Genomic DNA, 25,516 nt, shown 5'->3' with positions numbered 1-25,516 from the left:
TATTAAGCCACCTCCTAAATGACTCATGCGCTGCAGCAGCTGAGCAGAGCATGAGGAACCACTGGTTTTGTTTCAGTATGAATTACATATTCTTTAATATTTTCATTATTTATTCATCTCTCCGATAACACACTCTTAATGATGAAACCACAAAGCCTTCATCATCCAAAAACGATGCTGTACTCAACGTTATATCCAAGTATGCATTCTTTTAGACATTTCCCTGTGAATATTCAGCATGATCTAATATAATGTTTAGGTTTTTTATGCTCCTATATCGAGTTACCATAAACACAGCAGCTTCACATAGCTCGTTCTCACTATCTTATATTTCTGAGGGTCAGAATTCCAATGGAGATCTAAATGAGTAAAGTTGGGGTATGGACATGGCATGGATCTTCTTCTCTAGATCTGGGAGAATCTATTTCTTTTCCACATTCCTTGGCTCAATGTCACCTTCCTCCTTCTGTATAGCCTCTAGGCTCTACATTGCCTCTCATACCACCTTTTGCTGGCCACATCTCTTTACTACAGCTGAGGAAATTTGAATCTTATTTTAAGGACCTATGCAATTATTCCAGACTAACAGGAAGAGCAAGGGTGCCCATTTTCATGTCTTTAATTTAGTTACAACTGCAAAATCTCACGAGGGAAGGTCACATATTTGCATGTTATAGGAATCAGGACATGGACACACTCATGGCCATTATTCTGCCGGTCACATGTAGAGACAAGACAAGAAATAGTTTTGGAGCTTAAGTGAGTCATTCCAGGTTACAAAGCTGATCAATGTATTTGTTAAACTCAGGGTGCAATATCTGGTGTAATCAGACTCTTGATGGCATTTTATGACAAAAGAAGAATTTTATAGAAGAGAGCAGAGGGTTTTGAATGAACATAAACCAAGCCTTCCAGATGTGAACACTTTGTTCCAGCTGAAGACACTACCATCTTGTCTATTTCTCAACAGCAGGCCCCTGTAGTAACACAACAGAAGACTTGCCATGTCTAAGACCATTGATAATACTTCTCACAGCCCTCCCAGCTCCCCCACTGTTTCTTCTCACCACCTGCCCTGCCTCTTGACTTCCACCAATGGCACCTTTGTGGGAGTCTCTTGGATTCTGGACTGTGTAGTCATTCATATGTCTACCTCCTAGATGAGAGGATCTGGTTTAGTCTGCTCATGGTTAAAAGTCCTGAATATTCTCGCTGTGTAGAAGTAGTCCACTGGATTATGTGCCTGGTTGTGGAACGGTTCATGGATAGCTGTCATCACACCCAGCTAGGTTTTCTGGTTCTAGCAGCCAGGACCATGGGGATCAAATAGAATCAACTGCATAAATAAAGGTTACAAAGTAGTGGTGAGAGGTAAATGGTGTTTAAATCAAAACCCACAAAAAGAGACAAGGAAGGTTGATATATAATAATACGAAAGGAGTTTAATTTAGCAAAAATATTTTAACAGCCATAAATACCTATAAGCCCAACATCAGGGCATTTATATAAAGCAAGTAATAATACATGTAAAGGGGTGAGTATGTTCAAGACACTTTGTATACATGCACAAAACTGCTAAAGAATACATAGAAGATAGTCAAAAATAAATAGATGTAAAAAGTCAGTCAGGCTATGGTACAACTCTGGTTCAAGTTTCTAACACCCATTTCTAATAATAGGTTGGTGACCCAGACAAGAAGTCAACAAAGGGACATGATTTGAACTTCTCCCTAGAACAGAGGGATAAAATGCATCTGTATATAAAAAATCACTCATGGCCATTTACCTCAGAGGAGAGCTGTGAGCAAATTACATCTTCTCAATCCACCCCTGCACATTCCAATGCAGAAACTGTAGCTCAGAGCCGGGCAAGGTCTCTCCAGTCAGATGCATAAAGGGTGGAAGAGAGCGGAAGAGAATGGTCCCCAGGGCTAAAGCTAAACACAGGCATTTTGAAAAGAATTTAGGTAATTATACTCAGTGCTTCAAGACTCTAATTGCTGATCTATACAAAAGAGGCCACCCAAGCCTATGGAAGTTCAAATTTTATACCATTTTTTATCAGTAACCAGGACCACAGCTTTCTCCCACAAACCACACAGGACAATCAGTCTTTGGAAAAAACTAATGTTGATGGGTCTGAACTGCCTGCATATGTTTATATAGCTGCATTAGCCCCAAATGTGGGAGTAGGGGTGGTCTCCTTAACTGGGAAAAAATGACTCCCAACATGTTCCAGAGGTAAATCATTCCCTTGGATTCCCTAAGCCTGACTCTGCCACCTTCTCCATCTTGGTAGAGAAAACAAGTCTGTGGAAGTCTCATCCTATGTTTCCTATTAAAAGGCGTGCTGAAGGCATAGCTTCAAGAGGCCAAAATGGAACTCAGAGTATTCCACTGGGCCAATTTGGCTTTCACTCTCAGTAGCTAGGGGCAAAAACTGGTTTCAACTTTAATTTATCACACAGGTGGAAATTGACAGGAATTCTAGAACATTGTTGCTGAAGACAATCTGCTGTAATGGTGGGAAAAATATTATATATAAGGAGGCTCTTGGATAGGTTATATATTCTTACTCTGTGTGTGTGTGTGTGTGTGTGTGTGAGAGAGAGAGAGAGAGAGAGAGAGAGAGAGAGAGAGAGAGGAGAGAGAGTGTGCTTGCACCTGCGCATACACGAACATGCTCACACATACAATGCCAGTGATCAAAACCAGAGCCTCTTTGCACTATAGGAATACTCCAGTGCTCTACCACAGAGCTATATCTCTAGCCCTGTCTGGGCTCCATTGTGTTTCTAGGAAGAATTCGAATGGGGTGTTAGGTTGTGTTCTCTTGGGTTTTCTATTATGGTAATTAATGACAGTTCATTTTTATCCTGACACACATCAAAGGCTTCATGCAATCAAGGAAGACTTTTTTTTTTTTTTTTTTTTTTTTTTTGTTTTTTTTGTTTTGAGCAATCTTCTCTCTGTTCAGACCTGGTAGTGAACTTGTAAGTGAGACTATCCAGGCCAGAGGTCTTGGTTCTGGATATGTGAACACTCAACTCATAATAGATTAGATGAATCTGCTGCCTTATGGTAAAGCTCTGAGGACAAATAGTATGATCCCAGGCTAATTTGCTAGTTCTGTAGAAGTATGTTAGCTTCTCCAGTTCTGCATCCCCTCCTGGTTGGAAAGCAATTAGAATAACTTTGGGCAGCACATTCTTAACTGTATCCGAATGAAAATAAACAACAACAAAAGATCTTCCTATCTTTGAGTTCTGCGTGTTGTTTATCAAAAGACTTTTGTCATTGTAGTGCTAGAGATTTAATCTGGGCCCTCATTCATGCTAGGAAAATGCACCACCTCCAACCTGCATTTCTTTAATCACTGTGATGTTTTGAAAAAATGTTTATTATTATTAATGTGGATATAATGTGTATATATGATTATAACACACAAGTAGAGGCCACTGAACAATTTTGTGAAATTGGCTCTCTCATTTCACCTTTAGGTGGGTTCCAGGAATTGAACTCGGGCCATCAGGCTTGCACAGGAAGCATCTTTACCTGCAGAGCTATCTTGCCCAACTTATCCTTTGTTGTTTCCATGAAAGGATTCCTTTCCTAGAGGTTCCTGCCTTCTGAGCCTCACTCCCCTGCAGGTATGTCCTGAACTCTGAAGAGCTCAAAACACACGACAAATCTGTTCCTGATCCAGCCAACCACAAAGCAGGGAAGTGAATATAACTCCATTTATCCAGCCAAATTTTGCATCATAGAGATAAGAAAGAATTCAGTGATTTCTGGACCCCAAACCCATTCTATCTATCTCACACACAGCTCAGGTTCCTTCAGAGGGAAAAGAGAGAGATGTTGAATAAGAAATCAGTAGTTGCTATTATGAGGCAGGATTTCTGAATGATGTCAGTGCTGACAAATGAGTGCCCGGGTAGATCCTACACACGCTGGTAGTCTCACAGAGTTAGGAAGACTGATGCTCCAGTATAGCATGTTCCTTGGCAGTTGTAGAAGCTTTTGCCATGTTACATAGGTTAAATGAAAAACCACACTTACCTCGATTATTCACTCTGAGAACCAAACATCCTAGTGTATGCAAAATATCCAGCACTCCTTAGGAAGTGTCTAAGAGATGCCACATCCTTCCTCAAAGGATCCCTGTCACACTGACAGTTAACTATGATTGGCAATAGACATGTTGATCAGTCCATGTTTAGATAGGTCAGTAGTAACAGGGCTCATTATAGCTTCCTGGGAGAGTTGGTCATTCTCTGGTTACTCTCTGGTTGATAAGAGGCACCAAAGTCTCCAAACTACTTTGGGCAAACCAGTAGATGCTCGCTCTTTTCTCTTACTGTGTTCTGATGCAGGAACTTCCTATTTGATGGCTCCTCTCTGATTCTCTCCTTTGCCTTGCGGTCTTTTATCTTCTTATGGTCAATCTCCCACCCTCATGGTCAATCTCCCACCCTCATGGTCAATCTCCCACCTTCTCTCCATTGACTTATTTCCTACCCCTTCACATGAGCCTTCTCCTTTTCCTCTTCTTTCTTCTCCTGCTACTCTCTTCATTTTTCTTGTCTTCCTCCTTTTCTCTTGTGTTCCCCAGAACTGTATTCTCTGTTCATTGTTCTTCTCAATTCCCAATCTAAGAGCTTCTCCTTCCTAAACATTTGGCCCCTGTTCACATGTTCATAACACTTGAGGCATTTAATACACACTATTTTATTCTAATCATGTAATCAATGTCTATTTATAAAGTGCCAACATCCTACCTGGTATTTTTTTATGTGCTGAAGATAGATATAAGCAAACAGGCTGATTTCTATCTTTGTGAGATTTACATCCACGTGACATAACTGATATTGAAAAATCAGAAAGAATACTTCTTAGTTAAATGGAGTAATTGTTGTAGATCATGGCAGGGATGCATCTCAGAAAATTTGTGCTAATTATGGAGACTCGGGTAATGACTTTTTAACAATATATCACCGAGGCAAGCCAAGGGCCAAACATGGCCAGTATCAGAGGAAGAAGGAAGCAAGGACCCGACAGGGTGAGAGAATGCTACTTGCCTCTTCAAGAACTCTTAAGATCATCAGTCTGAAGCAAAAACGAAGAGGAAGAAAGTATGTTAAGAAAGGCAGCAAGGGCAAGGTTAAGGGTAGATGACATGAGTCTGTGGGCACTGGGAACACTGTTAGATGTGGACATGAGTTACATGTGGAGTCACTGCATGTTTTAGGGGTAAGATTCAACTTGTATGCTAGAGGTCACCAGGATAGTCAGAAGATGACAAAGGCAGGTTGGCAGCAGTGAAACACCTAAAGATGAAAGAATGAAGCCTACAATTGAACGCATGAACCCTAAGACCTATCAGATTTAAGAAGCAAAGGAAAGCATGATTCGGATTAGAAATGATGGCTCCAGAACAATCAAAGATGAAGTTGCCATTTCTACAGAGGAGATGACTAAAGAAAAGCTAGTGGGAATGAGACCGTAGACTTCATTTGAAGATGGTGGTTATTAGATACTGAAGGGAGATAAGTATCTAGATGTGGGGTTTTATGGAAGAAGTCATGGCAGGAGCTAAAAGTATGAGAACCAGCATTGGGATGATGTAAGAGACAGTGTCTTTGGATACCATCCTAGGGGAATTGCTTATGAAATGCAGAGAGAAATAATGTCTAAGAATCAGGTGTGATGACTCAAAAATGTCTGCAAGAAAGAAAAACCAGTGTGGGAGAGGTTAGAGTGAGAAAGGGATATATTTATATTTTAACAAAACAATTCAAAGATAATTTGCAGCTGGCCATGTTGGTTTATACTTATAATCCCAGTACTAGGGAAGCTGAGGCACATACACAGTGCTGTGAGTTCAAGGCCAGCCTGAGCTACAGAGTATGATGCTGTTTCAAAAGACTAAAATTCAGGGCTACAGATGCACAAGGCTCTGCATTCAACCCCTTGTGTCACATAAGCCAAGCAAGAGCAAAACCCAAGCAATCAAGTTTTGTTGTCACTGGTAGCAGAAGAATGAGGTGATAGACAAAGGAGGTGACTGCACTGGCAAAGAGGTTGTTCTTCCTTAGCCAGGAGATCTAAAATTCCAGAATGATAAAAGCATTCTAACAGGAAGTTCACACACTCTGACACCAGCCCCAGCCCCAGACAGCTTAATGATGCAGGAGGGGGGATTGTTAGAATGGAGTTCCTGAGCAGGCAAAAGGGAGCCGGACACAGGAAGCCAGCAGAGAGGTTGGCTTCTAATCAGGAGAGGGGCAGCTTTTAGGCGTGGGAATGGAAGTTTAGGTTCGCACACATCTATATTGTCTTCAGAGTGCTTCTGCTTTTTCTGTGAGACAGGAAACCCAGTTATCGGCTAAGATTGAAATCTGTACCCAGGGAGGAGGCATGTGTTTAAGGAGGAGGGTCAGGTTGGGGGGCATGGGAGAGGATGTCAGCCTTCATGGGGTGCAGTAGGGTGTAAGTGTGAATGGGCGAAGCAAGCAGTGGTTGGAACGGGATCCTGACTCAGTAAGCACTCAGTGTATTCCAGATCTAGTTCCTTTTGGAATGCCAACATCTCTCCTGAGATCCAAGCTCAGTCTATTCCTGGGATTTATGAGGCCATCTAAACCTCTCTTTCTGAAATAGGAGGCTGGCAGTTGTTCCTGACTCTCCCTGCAACCAGTTGGTGACCACATTTTGTCATTACTACACCCCCAGTGCATGTGGGCTTTCCCTCTGTAATCAACACCCCTTTCCCCGCCCCATTGTTGACTGGGGAGATAAAATAGGTTGCCTCAAGGTGGCTGCTTAAAGTCTCTTCCTTCAAGGCTGAACATCTTTAGAGTTCACCTCAGTAAATATGAAAGCCTATGATTCATTTTATGTGGAAAATGAAGATGAATATTCTTTGAGGGCTAACAGAAATAGTTAACATTTTAATACTAACAATTTAAGCTGCCCATGAGAGATGCAGTTGAATGCTGAATCGTTCCTCTGATACACATTGGCCCGATATTATTCTGTCCATACTAGGAGATGTGTTCATGGTCCAGTGAGCACTCAACTCATCCCAGATTCTTGTACTTCAGTAGGCCTATTGCCAGGTTTTATATTCTATGCTTAAAAAAGAAAAGCCCTCTTACATGATGCCAATCAATACTTCTACAAAAATCCGCATACTTCATGTTCAGGATGAAAGATTGAAGAACAGGCCCATGCCCATGGTTTTAAGAGTGTGCTAACTGTTATAATAATAAATATGGTGCAGTGAGTGAGTTAAAGCGCTTGGGAATCAAGAAACTCGTACTTGATTTTAAATATGAAGTGAAGCCCAGAAAGAATTTTAAGAAAGACTTGGTTTTGTGCAACATGCTGACCGAAAGCTAATGATGCATCAGCTGCTATCTAGGCACAACAGTGAACTGTGGGCAAGAAAACCAAGTAGTCACCAAAGCCAGAGATGTAAGCAAACAAATGAGCCAAGTACTTTCGAACACACAAGTAGCATGCACGATCCCGAGAGACTGTATAGGAGGAGATTTGTGAGTCATGTGAATACTTGGGAGACATACATTCTGAGATCAGGGAAGCACAAGGCAACATCCTTGAGACAGAGGCCAGCGGAGAAGCAGGGTGTACCAAGTCATCATGAACGTAAGAGCAGGTCAGACATGCTAGGAATGGAGGTCAAAAGAGCAGCTTGGCCCAAATCACATGGGGACTTCAAATATTGTGATTAAGAGCTTGCCTTTAAATTCTTTATTTAGAGACATCTTAATATTTAAAGTGTAGTACAATCTCTTGATACAGACTTTTTGGTAGGAATTTGTTAACACAATGCTAGTACTGTGAACATTTTCTTTTTAAATAATTTTGTTTACGTTTAGAATGTTTTGTGACCATATTGAGCCACCATTGCCTTCTATCCCTCGTCCACTCCTGATGACTCTTTCTTCCTCCCAACCAGTTCTCCTTCTACCCTATGTCTTCTGTTTGTTTATTTGCTCATCCATTCATTCATTCATTTTTGTGTGTCTTATTTCAGGTAGCCGTAATTGGTGTGTGTTCGCAATGGCTGTGTCAATACTGTGTGCAGAAGAAAGTGTTTTATAGTGTTCTCCATTTTCTGCCTTATAATTCTTCTACCCCATTCTGAAATGGTCCCTAAGCCTTGGAAGGAGTGATACAGATTCTCTGCTTAGGGCTGAGCACTTACTAGTTACGTATTCTCTGACGCAGGCTGAGGGCAACAGTGGTCTTTGTTATACACATAAATATTTAGGAGGCAGTTTGGCTACAATCCATTTAGAGGAACAGTTCGTAGGACATTTTCCCCTTCTAGCTGTGATTTCCCCGAGCCAGGTTTACAATACCAGACATGCATTCCCTCCCATGAAGCAGGCTTCCAATTCAGTGGGAACATAGTTGGTTACTCCCTAAGCAGCCATACCATGGTTGCACTAGTGGGAAGATCTTTCTTGGGAAATCCGTATTATACAGCACACAAGGATCTCAGTTGGGAAATGTGCTGCCCTTTCTCCCCCAGCAGCCTCTCTAGTACCCCTTGGGCCGTATGAACACTAGCCAGCAGGGAGGAAACTTCCACACAGAGAAGCAAGACATTCTTTTAGAAAGGCAGAGAATACTGCCGTGTAGACTTGGTGAGAGTGTGAATCCTCAGGCATGCGCAGCACTGACCTCCAGGACAGCGAACCGTCTGCAATGTGCAGAATGGCTCAGAGAGGAAAGAGATGCTCTTTGGCAATGGTTACAATTGACAGCTGAGGAGAGACCAAAGTGGGGAAGTCAGGCTCACTCTTCCAAATGAAGCTATAAGGAAGTGAGATTTGACTCAAATAGCACCCACCTCTCTTGAAATGGGGCATTAACTGCCAGGAGCCTTTTTGAAATTTTTCTAATTTACTATTCTCCACAACTGTTTTATACCAAAATCAGTTTCTGGAGGTTTAATGCTGGGAAAAGTCATCTTGAAATTTTTGGTCACCATCATAGACATACTTTATGTGACTTTTAAATTCAAATGTTGTGAGGACTTCCTCCTTCCAAAGGAAATTAAGATACCTCTCTTGACAGTCTGGGTTCTAACCTAACCCTTGTTTATTCTGTGTGCCTTCAAAAAAAATAAGGATGATTTGTCTACATCCCAAAAACATGGGGCTTCAGAATTTTCTAGCACAGATCCACCTTTACAATGCCAGCCAGGTCTGACCCTCCTAAGGAACTTGCTCTTTGCTGAAGCTGGTTGTAAATACTACATTTAAGATAAAGCAAGTATGGAGGTGATCCTCTCAGCCGAAATCCTCATTTGTATTTGAATGCAAATGAGTTTCAGATCCTTCTTGAGAGAAAATTTTGGCTGGGAAACAGTGGACATTCTGGCCTCAGAATGGGGGGCAAAGGGCCTGGGGGAGTAGAATGGGGAAGGGGAAAAGGGAAGGAGGCCACTGAAAGCATTACACTCAGTTTCTGTCACACACTTGTTCAGAGGCAGCAGACTGCCTATGGTCTGTCTTCTGATTGGACAAAGGATTGGACAACGGAGAAGAAAATGGCTTTGTGTTCACTATTTCCACTTGTTTCTGACGTAAGCTGTTTACCTTAGTAACTGCACTCCTCTTAAAGCAATACTTTACCATAAAGGGACTGCTGGGCGGCCTTTTGCTATCCCCACACCAGCCACATTTCCAAAGGCCTGGGGAGTCTACAGGAAATCGCCAGGAGAATGGAGCATGTCAAGTCTTGTCACAGAGAGATGACTAAGGTGGGAGAGAGGAAAGTCGTTACTTACTGAGTATCAACTGTAGACACAGTTCTGCTTGGTACCTCCTGCATAGGTGATCTCAAGGGCTCTACCTTTTTTCTAGATTTCCATGGGATTCTCAGAATTTAGAGATGACCACAGAAAGTGAATACACCTTCGCCTGCTGATTCATTCCCATGAGCCGTAGTGTTGCCTGCCTTGTGACATATTGTAATGCAACTCAGGGAAAGAACTGATCATCAGGTTATGAATGGCATGAATCCATTCATTCAGTCATTGCAGCAAATATTTATCAAATAGCTAATAATTTCCAAAAGATATAGAAACATCAGCAGTTAGTGGATGGGCAGGTCAAAGTCCAATGTAGTAATAGTAAGGTAAGGACTTCTCTTTTCCCCTTAGGGACCTCCATTCAGGTAAGACCAGACTCTTGATTTGCCACCAAAAAAAAAAAAAAAAAAAAAAAAAAAAGCATTGCAATGGTCTAAAGAGATGGCTCAAGGCCACTCTTTCAGAGGATCAGAGTGCAGTCCCCAGCACATACATTAGGTAGTGCACAACAGCCTGTAACTCCAGGCCCAGGACATTCAAGACCCTCTCCCGCCTCCTGGAGCACCAGCACTTGCAGACACATAGATGCCCCCTCTTCACTCTTTAAAATAAAAATATAAAGTTTAGGATGAGGCCAAGGGAACCAACGTTAGTGAATTCATTAAGTATTTGAGAGAGAGAGAGAGAGAGAGAGAGAGAGAGAGAGAGAGAGAGAGAGAGTCATGTAAAAAAAAAGACAGTAAACAAGCCCTAGACGTGAGCATGGATTTCTCCACTGAACTGTGTCTGAGTGTCTCCACACTGGCTATGTATACGATCCTGTGGTTTTCTATATTATAATCCTCATGGAATATAATTTACAATAATGTTGGAAGATTAGGCAAAGCTTAAAACTAAGTAAGATCTTAAATTTAAGCAAACACATATGATCTGATTTATTTTCCTTAACCAAGAATTTTATTCTGTAAGTCAAGCTGCAAGCCAGTTTTATGAGGTACCTTGTCTAGATTTAGAGGTGAGACAAGAGAGCTGATATGGTAACAGTCAAGGTCAAGACTGCCCTGGCCCTATGTGAGGACAGGCCGTATGTTGCTTTTAACATCCTTGTCTGAGATGTTTCAGGAAAAGCGAACATCTCTAAGAGCAGGCTCGCTTTCTCCACAGGCTCTGTGTCTCCGTGTCTCTTGATACCCTATCAAGAGCAGAGGTGAACTAGATTCCAGGCCAGAGGCTTCTTTTTCACATACCCTTGATTTCCCCTCTTGTTCTATCCTACATCTGAAAGGAAGGGGGAGATCGGTTTTTGCAGTGACAATATGCTATAGTTTCTTCAGGACAAGAACTGCTTCTGTTCCTAAACAATGCAGCTCATAAAATTTCCTTAAAATCTGTCAATAAATGAATAAACTCATACTGGGACAGGAAAGATCTATGATAAGGGGCCAGAGGGATCTCTTGGTGGGTAAAAGTGCTTGCTGCATACGCCCAGCGACCTGAATTTGGTCCCTGGAACTCAGATAAACAAGAAAAGAAAGAACTGAATCCACAAGGATGTCCTCTGATCACACGTAGGGCATGTACACCCATGTGTGCACATCATACATACACAGCAACACACACACACACACACAGAAAGACACACATATATATATATATATATATATGTATATATATATATATATATATATGTGAAGAGAGAGAGAGAGAGAGAGAGAGAGAGAGAGAGAGAGAGAGAGAGAGAGAGAGAGATCTATAATAAAGTGGAACTACCACTCATTCAGTGAACCCTGGCTCAGCATTTACAAAGTGCCAGATACTGAGTCAAACTGACCAGATGCAGCCCCCTTGCTCTTTATGAACCACAATGTAAAAAGCTAGCATGTTCTGAGAACACAGACACGGTCAACTCTAGCAGAGTTCACCACCACATGTGTTTGTCCCAGTCTTGTGAAGACCCGGTCCCTCCACAAAAGTCCCATTACTAAGCTGAAGGATTGAAGTGTTTGAAATGTTTCAAGTGAGAGGAAAGAATAAGGTTAGGGAAAAAAAGCACAATCCAAAAACCAACCAACAAAGGAAAACCGAGAGTGAATAATGGGAGAATTCGGGGGTTGGGTCTTATCCAAAGCTTTTCCAAGATTTGTAAGTAGGAACAAAGCAGAGTGTGCTTTAAGTTTAAAACATTATTCTATTTTAAGGAGAGAGACTGTGAAGAATGCAGGAGTATGAAAGTGGGCAGGTAGACCTGCCCCAGGAATAGAAATGGAGGCTGTAATAATTGGTCGGGGTGGGGTGGGTGGTAACAGTAGCAAGAACTGAGCTTTTCTTGTGTGTTTTTGGCTTTTGGCAGAACAATTTCATTGTGTCATTATCTGAGATTACAGGGACTGGAATTGAATCATTGTAAAGCTCTATGCACGGGTGTTAACTGTACACATTAATGGTGATCAGTGTGATCTTTACCATAAACTCGTGCAGCGTGCACTGAGCAAACCTAATCTTTTTCCACACTCCCGCAACGGGTCCGATTCTGCACTTTAGTTTTCACACATGAGAAGCCTCATGATACTTGTTGTGCTGGGTCTGGCTTATTCCACTTACCGAAGTGTCTTCTAGTTCTATCCTGCAAATGGCAATATTTCATTCTTTGTGGTTGCCTAAGTCTCGTGTGTGTGTGTGTGTGTGTGTGTGTGTGTGTGTGTGTGTGTGTGTGTGTGTGTGTGTTACATTTTTCTTTATCTGCTCATCTGTTGGTGGCACCTGGCCGATTCTGAATTTTAGCTATTCTGTCTAGTGCTGTCATAAACATGGAAATGACAGCATCTTCTCCATCTGCTGATGTCATTTCTTTGGACAATACACCCAGCAGTGGGATAGGTAGACATTATGTTGGTTCTACTTTGTATATTTTTTAAATAATTTGTTTTTATTTTATGTGCATTGAAGTTATGCCTATGTATATGTCTGTGTGAAGGTGTTAGGTCTCTTGGAACTGAAGTTACAGACAGTTGTGAGCTGTCATGTGTGTCCTGGGATTGAACCCAAGTCCTCTGGAAGAGTCAACACTCTTAACCACTGAGCTTAACCTCCAGCCTCTCTATTTTAAATACTTTAAGGAAACTCCAGGGTGTTCTCCATTTATAAAAGGACACTCCCAAGTACCCCCTCACCTGCACTTACTATACTCATACACAATTTAAGATACCCATTCTTACTGGGGTGAGATGTGGTTTTGATCTGCATTTTCTTGTATCCTCTGGGTGAGGACATTACTAAGTTCCACACTAGCTAAGTTTTAGGCTCGAGTCTGAGTCTGATATTAAGATTATTGTGAGAGCTGTAAGTGGGAACGTTCAAGGTAGGGCAGAAACCTGGTGGGTAGCCAGGGAATCCCAGCATCATTTCTCTGTAAATCCAAGGACTGGACCAGATCACCCAAAGCAAAACAGAGCCAGTGGAAATCCAGGGTCTAAGGAAGCTATAATAATAGTCTCCAAGGAGGTTAAGAATATGCTCAAACCACTGGAAGGAAGTAATCTTGATTAAGAATATTCTGCTCTAGATGACTGTTTCCCAGTCTCCCTCTCCCTCTGGATCTCCCTCTCTCCCCTTTCCTCTCTCCCTCCCCCTCCTCCCCTGCCCCCCTGTGCATGCACATGATATGAATTGAACATAGAACCTCGAATGTGCCAGACAAGCACTCTGCCACTGAGCTTGCTTCCCAGCCCCGTCTTGCTCTTTTTGACACAGGATTTTCCTGTGTGGCCTAGGCTGTCTTGGAACTGACTACAGCTGTTAAGTGATTTCATATTCACAGCCCTCTCTGTTAGCCTCCTAAGAGGGAAAGTACATGTGTGTGCCACCACACCCAGCTGCGGGTGTGTCTTACAAAGGTAATGAACAAGGCATTCAGGAGGTGAAAAGGACAAGGGGGAATTAAAAAGCAGCCAGAGAGTGAGCTCCAGGAAGGGCACAGAGAAGTTCAATGATGAGAAAGGCCAAAAGCCAGTTGAAGTGAGCAAACAAGGAAACCAAGGCAAAGAAGCAAACCTGAATAGAATGATTCTTCTTAGAATTGTACGTATAGATGTAGAAAGTAGAAAAACTAGAAAGTAATTAAGCTTTAGGGGTTGCTTGTGACTTCCGGCGTTTTGTTCTGCTTTAAAGTAAAGGGGCTAAAAATAATATCTAAAAATCAATTACAAAACAGAAAATGAATCAGCTATCTACCCAGAGAAATAAGGTGTCCCTCAAAATGTTACTGATGAGTAAGTAAACCTTTCCAGGAGAAAGTAGAACCCCAAGGGAAGAATGTCAGTAGAGAGACAACAGTGTGTTCATTCAATATCACCACTGCTTTATTCCAGAGAAGGGGGCCCCCCAATCAAGACCTTGATATGCCTTCTCTGTCTTCAGAGGAGAGCTAGCAAGTGACATCTCTGGCCCTTTGTGATAAAGGATCCCTAGCTAGTGCTGTTGAGGATTTTGTTAGAGAAATGACACTATCCTATATGAGCAGTCAAAGAGTGATGTTCCCTGTAGTGTTGACTTATGATGTATTCTTTTTTCATTTATTATGAGATTAGATTCTCAGCCCAAATAGGCCCATTTAGAAAAACAACAACAATAAAGAACATTTTAGTCCTTCTGTTTTTGAAGCCCGGGGGCATCCGATTTATGTATTTCATATGACTTCTAGCATTGAAGTAGTAGAATTGGGAAAGAATTGGTTCCCCAAAAGACCACTTCTCATATCTAATGCTTCTTGGTAGCTATCTGCAGACATTCTGAACAAGGATGAAATCCAGGGTGGGGTTAATCTCCTAGTCTCTCCATGTGTCACTTGGCTGCCATCCTCCCAGACACAGGGAAGCACTGGTATTGGGTAGAAGCGAGCCCTGGCTGGAGCTGGGGAGAGGGGAAGGAAGTGGAGAAGAGACGGTGCTCGGAGAGGAACAGAGGTCAGGTCAGTACTTGAAGAACAGTTTAAATGAATGGATTACTCTTCATGAACGTCCCGAGTCTATGGGAATTAGAATGCATTAGGGGGTTCAGCTTCTTAGACACTCACAGCAATTCTTCATACAGACTTGGTGTGGATTTTCTTTATAAAAGAGTAAAAGATATAAAGACCCCATAAAACTTCCTTGAAGAAACAAAGCCACACACATTAATTGGATTCTTGGCAAAGGACTGAAAAAATGTCCCAGAACTGATGAAACGCGTTATTTTTAGACAAGTCCAAGCTCTAAAATATGTTGTCTACTCTCTGAGTGAGTTCACAGAGCATGCCACAAACTGCTTTGGCCTGGTCCATTTGGGGTGGGGGAAAAAAACTCTCCCCATTTTTCCTTTTTATTGTGCAATAAAATAAAATGAGCAGTCTCCCGGTGCCGTCTGGGGAGCATTCCTTCACGGGAAGCTGTTATCGGCTTTTCTCTGCAGTCTTGCCTTCATGTGAGCTCTTTGTTCTGCTCTTAGAGCCTGAATACATCAATCGATAGGTGAGTTTCCCACCCTTCATTTAGCTTTCAGTTGCCCCCATTTTAACCCATAAACTCACCATAAGGATCAGTTGGCTCTACTTCCCACTTGACAACTATCCATGGGTTGGGTCTTTTTTACATATATTTGTTTTTCCAGTGCTTTAGTAGGAAGGAACATCATGTGGGTGGGTAGAGATCTGATCACGTGATAAGAGATCTGCTAGAGATGAGCAAACTTCACCTTCTCAGTCTTAAAATGGAATTAGTGTGGATGGTCCAGATGGTGTGGGGTGGGGCTGGGGGGATTATCGGGCTGCACAGTCCCAGAGCAAACACAATAACTGCCTCATAAACGCTCTTAATCTCAGGGGCAAATGAGGGAAATGGGGCTTTTGGAGGCCTCGCTTCACATTCCATGGTGATTATAGTAGCAAATACTAGTGACTTAAACTGGCCTTTTATCAGGTAGGAGAATTCTAGATTGTCAAGGGATTACAAAGGTCTCTTTTGAAATCCCTTGTTAAAATTAACAGGAGTTCTAAGTTTATATATGTTCCTGAGTCTTTACCTGCTGAGGTTTCAGTGTATCCTGTATATTATAGTGTATTGTATATTTCTGGAAAAAGCAAGGTGAGTTTTTCAGGAAAGCATAACCTGGACACAGAGGTGTTTCCTGTATACTTTGCTAACAGTACCTCTCCAGTGCACAACCAGAACACAGAATCAAACAGGAATCCTCCCTTGCTTCTTCATGTTTCCAAGAGCATTTAGCAGAAGACTTAGACTAGTGTCTTGTTAAATATACGGCTTGTGATTGTTTCATTATGTTTATTTATTTCCGGGCAGGGAAGTGCATAGGCATGCCATGTGCATGTGCGGACATCTGAAGACAACTTTTAGGAATGAGCTGATTTTTTTTCCTCTCCCACATGGATTGCAGGGATCAAGACCAGGTCATCAGGCTGGGCAGCAAGTGTCTCCATTTGCTGACCCATCTTGACATCCCCAAACATCCCGTTTTTCCAAGGTCAGAACCATCTGGAGGTGGTCTGACCTCACAGACTCTCTTCCCTAAATCATTCTCATATCGGTATCAGGGGACACAATCAGTTGAGTCTAGTGTTGAGCTCTAAGTTTGAATCTGGTAAAATGCACCCACCTTATTGAAACACCTTTTATACTATGACCATTTGCTATGCAGCAACAGTAATAAAAAAAATTCAGCTTGGTGTGTAAGTCTCATACGCATAGCACAGCCCACTGGGTTGGGGGTAAATATAACTTGTTTGCAGGGTTCTCTGCTTCCAACATGTGTGTTCCAGGAATGGAACAGCTCAGCAGACTTGGTGGCAAGAACCAGGTTCTGGCCCAGTTCTCAGATTTTGACATGAAGTGGTGAAGAGCTCAGAGTCTGGCATTAATGGAGGATAATGAAGAAAGGTTGTTTGTTGGCAGAAATGGGTAAATTCTGATTTTGCTGAACTCAACAGTGAATGGAGTTACACAAATTAGTAAAATTCCTTAAAAGATAAGAAGCTCCTAAATGTTGTTACGCCGCTTTTCTGAATGGGAGTGGAACATCTCCTAGTTCTGGTAGCTTCTTGTGGCCATTCATAGATCAGTGTCATTGTTGGATGAAAACCCCTGCTGCTAGGGGACCTTTGCTGTCCGTGCCTACTCCATGGTCTTTGTGACTTCTTCACTGTGTGGGCTTTGGCTTTGATCTCTACAGTTAAGTGAAGAAAACACTTTGACTAACATCACATAGTTTGTGGGAGTTTTCTTTCCTTGTGATATTTCTGTCTGGTTTTATATCAGGTAAATCTGGCCTCATAGAGTAAACTATCTTCTTCCGTTTTGTCTTGTAATTGCCAAGGGTCACATGGTTACTTTAGAGGGCTTAATGTATCCTGATGGTGTTACACAATAGTAAGGATCTGCTCCTCACTTCCAAATATCCCTCCTAGGTAACTGCCTGCCTGCCTGACCATCTTGTTTAACATCTGCTTAGATCAGTTTACTCAATTATATTTTGCCTACCATTATTGACCTTAATTTGCATGAGAGAAATCTAGTCAAAGTATGTATTTACTAATCTAATTATGATGCCTCTTTAGACAAGTTTGATTCAATTATCAAACTTCCAAATTGCTTCAAAAGTTCTTTGAGATCAGTTGAATTCACGTGTTCTTTATTGGGAAAACAGAATGGGATACTCCAGAACCTTTCTCATACATAAACATCACTCTGAGCAACTATCCCTGCACAAAAAACACCTTCCCAAGAGCTAAAGACACTAGGTGAGATTCAGCACTGAAAATAAGAAAGGTTAGATGGGAAAGGGTAGGGACGACAGTTTTCTAATACAAGAGAGCACAGAATAGAAATACCCTTCATTTGGGAGAAGTAGCAGCTAAAGTTATGACTTTTCCCAAAAGTCCAACCAGAGGCTTGGTTCAGTGAAATTCAAGCTGGGAAGTCTAGCACAGTACCAGGTTCCGAGCTGGTACCTACAAAGTGAGTCTCAACATTCAGCTTTTCCTCAAGCCTTGTCATGATTCCAAGCATCAGACCTGACGAATTGACTCAATTCTAAAATCTCGAAGTACTTATTTCTCTCAAATGCCAGAAGATGGATTTGTATAAATTTAAGAAAACGATCATAATGCCAATTGCCACTGTAATTAATTATGGCTTTGAGCTTTGTTAACAAAAGCAGCATAAGCCCAGGGTAGCATTCAAAGGGAGCTAGGCAGAGTATAAAATATGACAGTGTTAAGATCCTGAATGAAATTAATTTCCTTTTAAGTTTCATTTCCCCCTAGACAAAGGGCATTCAGTTTTATTAACTGTTTTAACAATGGCTTTCATACATTGTTTGAATGTCCAGGTATCTCAGAAAACTAGATAAGACTATATAGATAGGAAATCTTCTGTATCCTCCATCAAAATGAAATATTAGCAAACCTTGCTGCTTCTGGGGCAACATAGTCCTCTCAAAGGACATTATTGTTCTGTTCTTTAATGGCTTATTTTCTAAAGGACAGGACCACCTTCTAGGCAGATCCCTAAAATATGTTCCTACAGCAGTGCCTGTTTACACAGCTTAGACACATCGAAAGTCTGCCAGCCTCCTGATGTTGCGGCCCATCTTTACCCATGCTAACTTTTCACATCTTTGGAAACTCGTTGTCTCATGGGTAGTGAGCTTCCCCTATAAACTCCCAGTCATGTCATAGTAAATGAAGTCAACACCGGTAATCACATTGTTACATAGTTCTTTCCTCAGGGGAATCTCCAAATGCCTTCCAGATTGGGAGGAATCAGTTTTCAAAACCCCTTACAAGGAAAGAGGCTGATTTTCAATCAAGGTGGGAGTAATTATGGTTCTCAGGGTCAAATCACCACCCCTGGGCCATCCAGTCTTCTGTGTGGTAACCTTCCCACTTTGACAGTCTTCCCACAAGCTGGGTCACACCTTTTTGGCAGAAGGTCTTCTTATTCTGGCTGGGGAAGAATCGTAGTAGCATCATAGCTGCTGTGACAGCTTCCAGAGCTCTGGAAATTACTCTTGACATGACCGAAACCATCTTGATGTCCTGTCATGAGAAATACATCATTTCCTTGTTGCCCCCCCCCCCATGTCACTCTCTATAATTTGGATGCTAGATGTTCCTCAAGGCCCAAATACTAAAAGCTTGGTCCCTCCTGTGGGAGTTTGGGAGGTGGGGCCATGGGAGAGGTCCTTGGGTCATTGGTTATTATGCGTTTGAAGGGGATTATGGAAGTTTGAGCTGCCTCATGTTCCTTGTTATTGGCACCACTAATGAGGGATCTAAAAGTCACATGTCTGCTTGATCACAGGCTTGAATTCTCAAACCTCGGAGACAAAATGAAGTTTCTCTCTATAAGTTAATTTTCTCAGGCATTTCCTTACAATGGCAGAAAGAAAATCCCAGGGCACATTATCTATCTGTGAATTTTTTTTTTCTCCAGGGTTCTCAAAAGAGCCCCAACTTGTCTTATCCTGGGCTGTGCATCCAGAGCCAGTTGAACAATAGGAGCTCATTTAGTAGCAATCTATGAAAAGAGTGCATTGACAGACAGTCATACCTTCTTCCAAGGAAGGGCTAGTCACACCTAGATGAAAAATACTGTCGTTTATGAGCTGGCACATCTCAAGCAAGTTGTCCATGTCAAACTATTTTCAGGTTGGTTTGGACTGAAATAGGGTAATAATATGTATCTCTTGATGACTGGGGACTCGGTGATATCCCACTATCAGGTCCTGATAGGTCCCAGCTCAGGTTAGGCATATAAGAGGAGTTGTTCACCATTCACCATTCTAAGGGCTCCTCGAAGGGAAGTTTGGACACAGAATCTCCTCTGTTTTTGTTTCTGTGCTTGTGATACCAAAGCTAAAATACATGCCTTCAACACTCAGGGACACAGACTTTGGTGTGGATGCCAGGGCTTCAGGGGCAGCAAGTATGTCTAACAGTATGAGCACAGCATTTGAGAACTCCTTGTTCCCCACACATAGGCCACTGGCTTTCATAACACAGAACTCCCACTAAGGGAATCTCTGAGGAAGGAATGGCAGGTTCATAGTATCCTACACTATGTAGTACTCACCAAAAGGAAGGAAAAGGGGGGAGGGTGGCTAAGCCGTCTAAAGCTGGGAGTTGGCTTTGCTGGATAATGCTATTCCTTTATGTGGGCAGAGCAGGAAGCCAAAGGAGTTGCTTGCATTCCTAGACCCCTGATCAACAGTTTCCCCAGCCCTTCCTGTTGATTTAGCAGCATCAGAGTAGAGCCAGCCAGCTAACCCATCACAGCCTGGGCCTCATGAGAAGATGCTTGTGAAGGCAAGTGAGTGTTAAGTGCAAAATCTTAGTATCCTCTTGGTGCTGAGGGCATGTTTTAGCAGTTACTTTAAGCAAATGATATTTTTTAAATGCAATAACAAAGTTACTGTGAGAGGCATGCCCCACACCTCAAGAGGTAGGTGCCTACAGAATGTGTCAACGTTTTAACGGTGCAAAGACAGAGATACTGCTTTTGAGTTGTTTGTACTTTCCACATGTGAAAAACTTTTATCATTATTAATATTCAGACTATGCCTTTCAGATTGAGGAAAGAGGCTAAAAGTACTGTTAAGGCAGGATGTGCAAGTAAACATTGCTGTGTAAACAGCTCTGTGTGTGTATGTGTGTGTGTGTGTGTGTGTGTGTGTGTGTGTGTGCAGGCACACATAATGCATGACCACATGTTGCCTTTGCAGGGCTCCCATGTCCTAAATTTCTCTCCTCTGCATTTTTTCCCAGTAGCCATATAGAGGCCCTGACGTTATTTGCTATTACTTTACCCAGAACTGCCCATTTCCCTCAACTCCAGTCTTACTCATTCTTCTGGCTGTACCATTGGACTCAGAGAATCTTTCACAAAGCATTAGGCAATGGCCTACATTCTACTTTCTTTAAGCTTCTGTGACATGTAAATGTAATGGGAAGTTTGTCATTATCACTGGAAGAGTAGAATAAGTCAACAACCTTCACAATGCTTGGCCCACTGCCTCCATCTCCAACAAAATAAGGAAAGTGTGTGGCTGTCTCACAAAAGGTTTATAAATTCTAACTTCGTTCCCTAATGCAAGGGGATTCTCTGAAATGCTCCCTTGGAAATATGAAGTGCCCAACAATGGGAAACAGCCTCTAGAGGCATCTGTAAGGTTTTATGTGTTCCTCTCTGACTAATGGTCCCGACTGACCCTAAGATTCTTTGCTAGCAGTTGAGGGGCAGAAGATGGCCTACTACCCACCTCAGGAGAGACTAGAGTCACTTGGTAGGAATAAAGAAGTTAATGAACGTGAAGAGTGGATGCTATGGAAGAGCATTATGTTACCACGGCATAGGTTGAGTGATATTTAAAAAAGCATGCAGATTCTTTGATATTAAGATAGAAAACACGATTTTAAAAGGTAATATTTGATTGTTGAAATGTGATGCTGATGGTGGTGGTGATGGTGCTGCTGCTGCTACTATGAAGGGGTACTGTTTAATGAGCTCTCACTCCGTGTTATGCACTGTTCTCCCAGGCCCAGGAGGTCCTAGCATGCCCCAGGTAAGAGAATTTGACAAAGGACCAGATGCAGATATAATCATGTCTTGGTTAATGCTGGCACTCAACCTGCCCGAATCTAAAGTCATTCAGGAGACAAGCCTCTGGGCATACCTTTGGGGCAGCCACTAGACAGAGAAGACCCATCCTAAATATCAGCAGTACCATTCCTTGTGCTGACACTTTGGAATAAAAAGGCGAATGTAAGATGAACAGAAGTATTTGTCTCTGGTCGTGTCTTAACTGTGGGTTGAATGTGACTAGCCACCCCAGGTTCCTTCTATCATGATAAACTGTATTCCCTGGGACTGTGAGCCAAAGTATTGCCCTCTTCCTTAACTTGCATCTTGTCAGTCATCTTCTTATAGCAACAAGGACAGGGAACTAAGAAAACAGCTAATAGTAAGGGATGGGAGGCTGGCTAGTCATCCCAGTGAAGATAAATAGTATTGCAACATGGATAGAAAAGCTAATTATAAAAAATTATCCCTTCTGTCTTATAAGTGATTTCCTGTAACCATCTTATTGAGAAATGCAATCTTGGGAGTTTTGCTTTTTTTTTTTTTTTTTCATGTCTTCTGGCCTATTTTTCCCTGACTTTTGTTTTTAAACATTGATTAGATTATAGGGCTTTGCTAAGATCATTTAGTTTCTCAGGGGTAGAAGGAGCAATGACATAGACCACCCCCCCCCCCATTACTTTTGAACCTATAGGGGCCAAAGAATTCTCTTTCCCTTGCATAGGGTCAATATGTAAGACCTAGGAATTAACTGACTGTAGACATACGAATGGGAGAAAAACTTACTAACCTATTTTGTACATTGGGGCATCACAGAAAGATGAGTACCAAAAATACAATGGAATCTAGAATTTTCCATACCATACTGTCTCCTTGGGGTAGCGGTAATGAAGGCTGTAGCTAACTTTAAGGACAAATAAATAATTTTTCGAAGAAAGAACAGGCCTTAAGCACTGATAATGGCCTAAGATACATATCACCAAGGCTCTGAGTAAATGCTTGACTTCAGGTTTCCTCTCTATGGAGAAGTTCTGTTTCCCTTTGTTGGGATATTTCAGAAGGACACATTCCTCTGCATTGGATCTGAACTTCAGATGATAATCTGGTTTTAGCAAAAGACCTCTGAGAGTTACCTCATCTTAAGTCCAAGGAACATAGCTTTGGGGGGCCATTTCTAAGTATCAGCCCTTCCTCACACTGTTCCAATGCTACTGCTCTCTCCCTTCCTCCCCATCTTTGTCTCCCCTCACCCTTAAAATCAATCTCTTGGAGTTTCTGAGACTTCTGTTCCTATCTTTACATCAAAATTAGCTGTAAACATTTAATCCCATGACTTGCTTGGAAAAGTACAAAGGAAGGCAAGGGGTTTCGTGTGTGTTCCTTCCTTCCTTTTTTAATTCTGTTTTCTCTTTCTTTTCCTATCCTCCTCCTCCGACAACTCCTCCTCTTTATGTTAAAGCTAAAGAAGTAGGGGCACCTGTGATGAGAGCACCTAGGGCTCTGTGCATTCAGACCCAGCAACACTTCCTAGTATCCAAAGTCCTCTCCCTTCTAGGCAGTTTGACTCCAATCCATGCTTCTCAGAACTTTCTCCGATTTATGAGTTCCTCACACACCAACCATTCTGTCTTCTGAAATGCCGGGCCTTTCAGTCTCCAGGCTCAACTATGTCTCCTTACCTGAGGGAGATACCCCTTTCCCTTGCTCCTCCATCAACTGCATGCAGCCCTACCCCTCTCCAAAAGCATTGCTAAAATTCCATCTCTTTGATACAATCATTCCCAGTCACTTCTCACCTGGAAAGTACTTCTTACCCTCTTGATAAGCTGACCTCATTCATGTACTTGACAAACATTTGTAGAGCACCGAGAATTTACTAAACGAACACAATGGTAGGAATGGGAGACACAGAGATGATGGGAACACCATTGAGAAGGAGCCTTTCTGTCTTGTGACCTAGGTATAGGTTTATCATTGCTCCCAGTTGGATCCTTCAGTTCTTTGTAACCCCAGAAAGACAGTAAATGCTCAATAGAATCTACTTGTCTGGTGAACTGTTGAATGAGTGTTTATTTATTTATTTTTCATGCTTCACTTGGATCCAAACCATAAATGACCCTTCTAAATAACTATGGCTGCACCTGGGGGGGGGGGCGGGAAGAGGGCAACATTTAGTTCTGATTATAAATACCAAGTGATTGTTTTCTCCATCAAATTTAGAATTCTGGTTTTGCCAAATGTATCTCAGGGGAACACCCAGAGACCCACAGTAGACAGGACTTTTAAAACACTCTCTTTCCTGTTCAGGGATGATGCTGATTTCCAGAGGCTGGTCTCTCAGATCCAGCTCTCCTTTTTCTCTATGGGGATGTGAGCTAAGACTCAAGTGCTTTGGGGTGTTTAGCCCCTAGTACTGGCCCAGCATCGAGCTCAGCCCACAAACCACTGGGCAGGGAATTGAAAACAAGACAGGCAGACTTGGAGTAAGAGGAATACCATTGCTCAAGTGACTGGAATCTCCATGCTCGAAGCCAACGTCTGGTTAACCACACCACTTCATTAGTGACCTTGTTCTTTGGTACATAGATTCTTCCTTGTACACTGTGTCTTTTTCGTTCTCTAACGAGGCTCCTCTGTCCCACCAACATTGGTTTACGCTCAAAGATGACAAATGGCACATGTAACTGGTATTTTCCTAAGGTTTAAGAGATGGCTGAGGTTCTTGATGACTTACATGAAAAACAAATGACATCAGCCACGTCCTTCTCACAGGCATAGCATTTTAAAAGAACTCTGAGGTTTTGTTTATAAAAATATACTATGATTATGCAACAAGTGAGATCTGTGTTTCCACAATTTTTTTGTTTAGTTCCTGGAGATTCAAATCATTTCAATCCTCATTTTGTTGGACTTAAGGCCTCTCCATGAGATAGAAGGAACCCCAGACACTGTTCAGGTGGCCAAGAACCTGAGACTCAACAGGCCATGGACCTAAAGGAAACCCAAATACTGCTGTTTTGCTGAAGGAACAATGCAATAAGATGACACCTAGTGACATTCTGCTATATTTATAGATCAGTGTATAGCTCATTCACCATCAGAAAAGCTTCCTCCTGCAGCAGATGGAAACTAATGCAGAGAGAGACCCACAACAAGACAATGTGCAGAGAGAGTCTTTGAAGCACTCAATCCCAAATAGGATGCTTTAACAAACCCCTCCCCTCACTGCCCAGGGAATGCTGCAGAAGAGGCAAAGGAGGTGGAATAGTCTCCAAGGTAGCAGTGTTTTTCAGACACAGCAGGACTAACACATGTATGAACTCACAAAGACTGCAGCAGTATGTGCAGCCACTGTGTAGGTCCAAGCCAGATGGCATCCCTGCCCTGAGAGGTGTAAGTGGACACTAGCTTGTATCCCTAACCAAAAAAAGCTATCTCCAGCTGACAACTGCTCATGAAGAAAATTAATTTTCTCCAGTGGAATCTCACTGGGTATATGAACCACACTTAAGGGCAGGTCCCATGCCAAGCAGTAGAAGGCCAGCACAAAATTAACTCAATGGTAATTTGAGCTTTTTTAAAAAAAACTTTACTGGTCTTCGCTTGTATTTTATGGTTTCTGATTTGTGGAGTTTGTTGTCTTTGTTGTGTGAGTATGTGTGTGTGTGTTGTGTGTGTGGTGTGTGTGTGTGTGTGCTCTGTGTGTGTATATGAGTATGTGAGTGTGTGAGTGTGTATATGAGTGTGTATGTGAGTGTGTATGTTTGTGTTTGTGTGTGTGTGTGTGTGTGTGTGTGTGTGTGTTTTAACTCTAGGCTGTTTTTTGCTTTACTTGACTGACTGTTTTCTAAAGAGAGAGAAAAAGGAGTGGAGTTGGATGGGAGGAGAGGATCTGGAAAGAGATGGAGAAGAAACAGTGATCAGAATATACTGACAAATAGGTTAAAAATTATTTTCCATAAAAAGATAGAAGACAGGTGTCAACTCATCCCCCTCAAAAAAAAATTTCAGCCCTAAAACATTTACACGCACTTGAATA

This window comes from Micromys minutus (genome assembly GCF_963924665.1).
Source record: "Micromys minutus genome assembly, chromosome: 1".
NCBI lineage: Eukaryota > Metazoa > Chordata > Mammalia > Rodentia > Muridae > Micromys > Micromys minutus.
This window is presented reverse-complemented; position numbering follows the sequence as displayed.